Genomic DNA, 7,670 nt, shown 5'->3' with positions numbered 1-7,670 from the left:
AAATAGAAATTTTTAGTCTTAATTTTAGCTGAGGTCCTGAAAACAATAAATACTATGTACCACCTTCACCATGTACCAGCATTAAGGCTAAAAAGGCAATTCTTTTTTTTTTTTTATTTAAAGAATAGTTTTATTGGTGTTCAATTTGCCAACATATAGAGTAACACCCAGTGCTCATCCTGTCAAGTGCCCCCCTCAGTGCCCGTCACCCAGTCACCCCCACCCCCCACCCACCTCCCTTCCACCCCCCCTAGTTCGTTTCCCAGAGTTAGGAGTCTCTCATGTTTTGTCTCCTTTCTTATATTTCCCACTCTTTTTTTTTCTCCTTTCCCCTTTATTCCCTTTCACTATTATTTATATTCCCCAAATGAATGAGACCATATAATGTTTGTCCTTCTCTGATTGACTTATTTCACTCAGCATAATACTCTCCAGGTCCGGGGATCCCTGGGTGGCGCAGCAGTTTAGCGCCTGCCTTTGGCCCAGGGCGCGATCCTGGAGACCTGGGATCGAATCCCACGTCGGGCTCCCGGTGCATGGAGCCTGCTTCTCCCTCCTCCTGTGTCTCTGCCTCTCTCTCTCTCTCTATATATATATATATATATATATCTATCATAAATAAATAAATCTTAAAAAAATTTTTTTAAATACTCTCCAGGTCCCTCCACGTTGAAGCAAATGGTGGGTGTTTGTTGTTTCTGACGGCTGAGGAATATCCCACTGTAGACACAGACCACAGCTTCTCTATCCATCATCTGTCCATGGACACCGAGGCTCCTTCCACAGTATGGCTACTGTGGACATTGCTGCTAGAAACATTGGGGTGCAGGTGTCCCGGCGTTTCCCTGCATCTGTATCTTTGGGGTAAATCCCCAGCAGTGCAATTCTGAAACCCAGTTTTGTGAACTTTAACTCACCGTTAGCTTTAGCTTATAAAATAAGAGGTTTTAGAAGCTGAGAAAAGTATGGGATATTGGAAGACTGTGCTTATGAGGAATATTGTCACTGTGTTGTGTGCTCCTAGCTCATGGGATGTAAGTAAAATCCACCTTTCTCAGCCCTCAAGTTGGGAACCACTCAGAGAGTGAGGGATGTGGGCAGCTATTTGAATCATAGCTGAGAATATAGGGAGCTTGAGACTGCAGCTCGTTACTGCTCTGATGTACCTCGTCAATGGGAAGACTGGGGAAGAGACTGTAGGAAGATCGGTAGACATCTGTGACCTGTGAACAGGACCACATCGGCTTTTACCGCTCCTGCAGAGTTTAGGCACATATATCTCGTTCCTTCTGATCCAAAATAGAAAATAAAGAAACTCTATTTTCTTTGCACGCCTGAATGACAGAGCAAGAAAATCTGCAAGTTCATTTTATGTTTGCCAGGAAAAATAAAGTGAGCTCCACTTAGCCAAAAGCCTGGCCACGAAGGGCACCTGGGTGGTTCCGTCTGATGAGCACCCGACTCTTGGTTTCGGTCATGATCACCGTGTCCTGGGATCGAGCCTTGTGTCAGACTCCGTGCTCAGCGTAGAGTCTACTTGGGAGATTCTCTCTCCTCTCCTTTCCCCCCTGCTCCTCCTCGCCCAAACGAATAAATAAATAAATAAACTAACAAACAAACAAATAAAAAAATAAAATATTTTTTAAAAACCTTGCCACAACTAGATATTCCTTTATTATTTTTTAATGGTTTGTTTTCCTTGTCAGAGAATGGTCATCAGGAAGTCCATTAACTGAGATGGGAAATATAGGAGAAGTGGGAAAGGGAAAGATTGTGAGTTGTGTTGAAATAGAGATTCATTCTTGTCACGGTTTTATGTCTGAAGTTCATACAAGAGATCAGAGCTAGAAAAGCAGATTAGTAAAACTATCTGCATAGAGATCATTGTTGAAGCTATGAAGCTGAATGAACTTGGCCTCAAAGAGAGAATAAAAAGACAAAACAACCTTGTGAGACACTCTTGTTTCAGGGGGAAATAGCAACAGATGAGTAAGAAAGAAAATAAAGAGTAGCAGTGAGATGAAGCCCACAGGGGCCATAGAAACCGATGGAAGAGAGAGTTCTCAGAAAGAAGACCACATTGAAGCTGTTCTCATAGTTCACTTCCTATCTTCATAGGGACAGAGTAGACAGAATTAGGTCCCTGGCTGAGACTGTAGGACGGAGGGCTGCTATTGGTGGGGGAGGGGGAGCTTCAGAAACAATCACAGATTGAATGAAAGTACTTCTGGACAGTGGAGGATGCAGCTGAAACCATAGCTGTATTGATTTGTAATACAGCAAATGGGACTGACTTCTGGTGGCTCCCCGACAAGCACCAGGAGCATGTCTTTATTAAGAGAGCTAAGTGTATTAGACTTTAGGAAGAAAGAAGAGCACCTTGATGGAATCTTAGCACGTTGGCAGAGAGAGGTCAGAGGAGGATATTTATAGGATTTAGAACCTGGCTGGGTGATTTTTAGGAAGGTTGGGATTATACAGAGTCATGATATAATAGCTTGGGAACAACTACTCAGTGCAGCAAGGATCTTGAAGCAAATTTTTATGGTCAACCTGTTAGTCTTTCTCAGAAGCAAATATTTCCTGGAACAAGGAGCTAAGCTATTCTGTGCTTGTTCTCGGAGTCATTTACCACAGAGACAGGAACGTATACTCAGTTACTGTTTTGCATAGGAACAGGAAATTGTTCTAGTTTCAGTTCTCATTTGATAATTTTCTCTGGAGATAGCAACAAAGGAGCAGGAGCAAAAGGAAAAACATGGGATTATCCAGAATTCAGAACTGACAAGTTGCGTAACATTAACTGGGGAAGACGGTGACATAGTCAAACCTGTAAGGAGAACACAGCTGAAATAGCAGAGCATTGAGCCGGAAGGCAGGTCAAGACAGGGAAGAGTCCCAAGGCGAGCAGAAGGTTGAAATAACAAATATCAGAGTCAATGAGAGTGAGGATTTGAAGAGGTCACATGATAGCAGGTTGAGAAAGGATAACAACATATTTTTAAATATGAGGGGCGGGGGTGCCTGGGTGGCTCAGCCACTTAACTGACCAGCTCTGGATTCCGGCTCAGGTCATGATCTCACCATCCTGGGATCAAGCCCTGCATCCGGCTCCGCACTGTGCTGAGGCTGCTTGAGATTCTCTCTCCCTCTCCCACCCACCACCCCTCCCTGCTTGTGCCCTCCCTCTCTCTCAAATAAGTAAATAAATATTTAAAAATAAGTAAATAAATAAATGGAGTGAAAAATTATTTCTAACACTTACTAATTACAGGTAATAGATTCCCCAAATTATACCAATATTTATAGAACAACCCAGGATAAATGATTCTCTTGTCCTTTTCACCAATTTTCTGACTGGTAAATTCACTTGTGGGCTTTAAAACTATTTCAAATCCCATCTCTGTGAAGCTGTTTTGCCTTTCTAAGGGATATGCACTGAAAAATTTCACCACCCTCTGTCCAGACCTCTAGAGCAAATCCCATCACAATAGAGTATATTGTTCACATATGCAAGGGAATTGAAAACTACACTGCTTTTTAAAACAAAAACCAATTGCAGACACTTCTGTCCCTGAGGGAGTGGCTACGTTTCTCTAGAGCATCTTTTAGTTAACGAAAGAGATTCACGGTCCACCATGGCTGTGACCTCCAGAGGGTGATTTGGAATGGTCCAGTGAAACTAAGAGAGAATAAAATCACTTTGCATTTAAAATGGGCAGGAATTGGGGAGATTGGAAGGAGATCAGTGGCGAAATGCAAGGAGACTATTGAGAGAGCAAAGGCCCAACACACACAGGGGCTAGTGGAGCGAAATTGGCCAGCTGCCAGTAATGAAGGTAACCGAAGAGATTCTAAGAAGAGAGTACGGTAATATTCACATTTAATCACTTCCTCTTTGTCACCATATGACCCCAAATCCTAAATAAAGTACACTAATGCACGAACGCCTGTGTTTTAAAAGAAATCAAGGAAAGGGTGCTGAACCCCACATCTGGATATGTTCAGGGCATAGAAAACAGAACAGCAGTGGAAGGTGACACACAAGGAAAATGAAGTCATTGAGATCACCAGGAAACTGGAGTGAAGAGACCATGAGGATGTAAGCCCATGGAAGATAAAACAACAACAATGAAATCTTGCCAAGGGTGATGGGCTTCTCTGTGATGTACGATATTTGGGCAATTTTCCTTAAATGTAAAGGAAAGGGGATCCCAGCTGCCATCTTGGATGTATGTATGACTATATATATGTCCCACTTACCATATGTCACACACTGACATGCATATGACATATGATAAATGGTCCACAAGTATTTTTTACGTACATAGATAAAATATATGGATAAAAACAGTTCTGTTGTATTAGGGCTAGAGGATTAGATAGTTTCTTGCTGTTGTGAGGAATTATCAAAAAGCAGGAGATCATGTCTTACACTTCACATTCAAAGACCTATAAAGGGAAAAGGGTCTCATATACCTACATGTCATATGCTACCCTTGATAAGTATGAGTAAAAAAAAAAAAAAAAGAAAAGTATGACTAATAAAAGTGGGAGGGTAACCCTGCAATTATTGAGAGAAGGTAAAGCATAAAGGGAAATGAAATCCTTATGAAGAATATAGGAGTACACAGAGATTACAGGAAAGAAATCATGACCAAGGTGATGCACTTAGCCTTGACAGTACAGTCACTTGGGTAATTAATTCTTACATCATCTCCGTAAGGAAGATAGCAGCAACAAATATAACAGACAGGAAACCAGAGGCCAAAAAAAAAAAGAAAGAAAATCAGATTGAACTGGTGTATAATATTCAGCAAATCAGTAGCAATCTCCAAAGCCCCGTTTCCTATTGTAACTTTGGCAGCGAGGAAACCAAGGCTGCAAAGGGAAGAGCACTTTCAAAATTCAGTAGGTTCTTTGCCAACCCCACTGCAACTACAAAGCCTTGATGGTATTTTATTTCAATACCCACCTCTCTGCCAAAAGAAACCACTCTTGTCATACACCTGCTGTTGCTTTTAATATTAACCTTTTGGAAATTTTCAGATAACATTGGAGGCCCTCTACAGAACTAAGAATCACTATATTAGTAGTAAATTGTGATTTAAAAATTATAGAAACTTGCATTTTATATACCTAAATCATTTTTTCCATACCATTCGGATGGAATTGAAAGCAATAAACCTTGCTTCAAAGATTTAGATTTACAGGTCACATTTATAATAATAAAGCACTCTTCCAAACTAAAGCAGAAAAATGGAGATTAAAGCAATGCGGTTTTTTCCCTTATTTATAGAATCAAGGCAAGGCGAGCAAATTCAAGATGATAGAAAGTGCTGTCGACAGAGTACATGTGAAGTGTGAGGATTACTTCAAGCCATGAAATCACTCTATTTAAATATGTAATTTCAGTGCCAGCTAGCTGAACGTAGTAGGGAGAAATAAATTAAATTTAAAAGTAAAAAACTGTTTATTTTTTTAATTGTTAGGAGTTTACACAGAATACATAATATGTAAAAATCTGCCACTCAGACTACTTTATGGAATAATATGTTACTTGAATAATTATTAGAATATTTAATAGAAAAGTACGAAATCTTTATTCTACTCTCTTGGAAAAATCAACAGTGCTTGAACTTCTCATTTTTGAAAAAGGATTTATAATACTTAGCACCAGATGACTTTTGCAAAGTGCTTTTAGAACCTGGATAAAGAGATTGCTCTCAAATACAAAGCACTGGATATTTTTTCCCTTTCTTTTCTTATTGTAAAAAATAAGGACTCCATTCAGCCCATCACGTCATTTTACAAAGTCAAACAAATCACTTATTTTCTTCCCTTTTATATTTTCCAGATTTCCAGGCAATTTTTCAGAAACCACTTTTCCTTCATTTTAACAAAAGTACCTTCCCTCCTATCCTCACAGTTGCCTTGCATGTCTGAGACTGACTTTATAATCTTACTACCCTTATGCCTATTGTTGTAGATGTTCTAAAACAAAGCTGCCATAGAGTGAAAACTGTAAAAATAAGCGAAGACTGCTGAGATCAGAACAAACAAGGCTATTTATTCAGAGTTTACTATGTTATGGAAGTCAGCCATCTCTTGCATTTAGCAGAAACTCACAGGTGAACAGAGAAGTGACAAAGTTTGACAATAAAAAACAATGTGGAAGGCTTCAGGTATTATCTGATTAGAGGTTGCTGGCATTGGGAAGCTAGAGAGGGAAACCTAAAAGCTGGGCATCAGACCCAATTTTGGTGGGGAGCCTATCTAGCTGTCCAAATATTAGATCTGCCCTGAGCTGGAAGCAGAAGCGAAAAATAAGGAAGCAAGAAGCCTGCTCACTGGAGGAGTTGTACGTTGACTTCCCGAAATGGTTGTTACAGAAGTTGTGGTTTGGCTTCCAGACTGTTTGCTGCAGATTGTGGCCAGAGTCCCATCGTCATATAAGGTATGGCCTGGCCACTCTCTGTACGTCTAAGGCTCTCTTCTCCCTTTTTGGTCGGTGCCTTACCTGTAAGAGGTTAACCAATTAATGGGAGGCTAGAGAGCCAATCTTCACTGCTCATGAATTGTTAAGTCACCGTCATATTCAACCGTCCAGCAAGGTTGTCTTGACCTTTTCATTGCATCATCAGGGCAATCATCTGATGAGAGATTGGATGTTCTGGCAGAATGCAATGGAGCAACATAATGACCATTGTGACAGAAACGGGAACAAATAAGAGTTCCTACAAAATACATGGAAACAGGAATTCCAGTTGTCCAACCTAGGCCAAGAACGAATGCTTGGACCATGAGGACCAACCTTACAGAGACAAGTAGCTTTTTCATCATGGTGATGTCTAACCTGCTCTGCTGTGTCCTATCACTGATACAAGTAGAGTGAGAATTAGCAACGGCACAGATGCCACCATGACTAGCCCACAAGAAATCCAGAGCAATGGTGTCCTTCAGTATTTGCACCGGTGATTTGAGACTGATCTGTGCTCCACCTAAAGCAGAGATGTTAGCATCAGTAACTTCTGCCAAAGTTAATGATAAGTTTCTCACAGGCTTTTCCGTCTTTATGATTCCCGTAGATGGGAACACTGATTTGATTGTTCGCATAAGCTATGAGTCAGTAATTCCCCCAAGTAGAATGCCTGAATAATTAAGGGTGGCATGGCTTTGGAGCTTGTATCCGAATCAGAATTTCGAGCCTTGATGATTTATAGAATGAGGGCCCTATACACCGACAAGTCTCAGAGTGCTAGTCTTACAGCGTGTGTGGGGCTAGCTGAGGCAAATGCGACCAGGCATCCTGTACGCAGAGAAAATAGTATCCAGCAGGGGCACATGGGGAGCTGGGGGAAAAAGGAAAGGTTCTTGACAGAAGGTCAGATCCAAGGCCTTACGTTAGTTGTGTTACATATTTGGATCTCGATTTAGTCTCTTATGGTGACAAGTACTTGGTGCACCACCCTATGAATGTTGTTGAGTTCAACTGTAGAATAACTGTGGTTTTTATCAGTAGATTGCAATAATTTTTTTTTTTTTCTTGGAGAGAAGCACATAGCAAGGTAACAGGTAAATTTGTTTAAGGTCATTTGCCCATGTTTAAGGTGTAAGTGGAAATGTCATTGGTTCTAATTCCCTATGATCCCATTTGATGAAAACAGAAT

General features: G+C 40.7%; 1 long non-coding RNA gene across 1 annotated transcript; it reads right to left on the bottom strand.

The window, feature by feature from the left end:
* Positions 1-6,049: 6,049 nt before the first annotated feature.
* Positions 6,050-7,625, bottom strand: LOC111090137. The gene is made up of 2 exons (XR_005370989.1): positions 6,626-7,625; positions 6,050-6,520 (listed from the first exon to the last, which is right to left on the bottom strand). It is a non-coding gene; the product is annotated as an uncharacterized LOC111090137 (long non-coding RNA).
* Between the last annotated feature and the right edge of the window lie 45 nt (positions 7,626-7,670).

The sequence above is a fragment of the Canis lupus genome, chromosome 15, assembly GCF_011100685.1.
Source record: "Canis lupus familiaris isolate Mischka breed German Shepherd chromosome 15, alternate assembly UU_Cfam_GSD_1.0, whole genome shotgun sequence".
NCBI lineage: Eukaryota > Metazoa > Chordata > Mammalia > Carnivora > Canidae > Canis > Canis lupus.
This window is presented reverse-complemented; position numbering and strand designations above follow the sequence as displayed.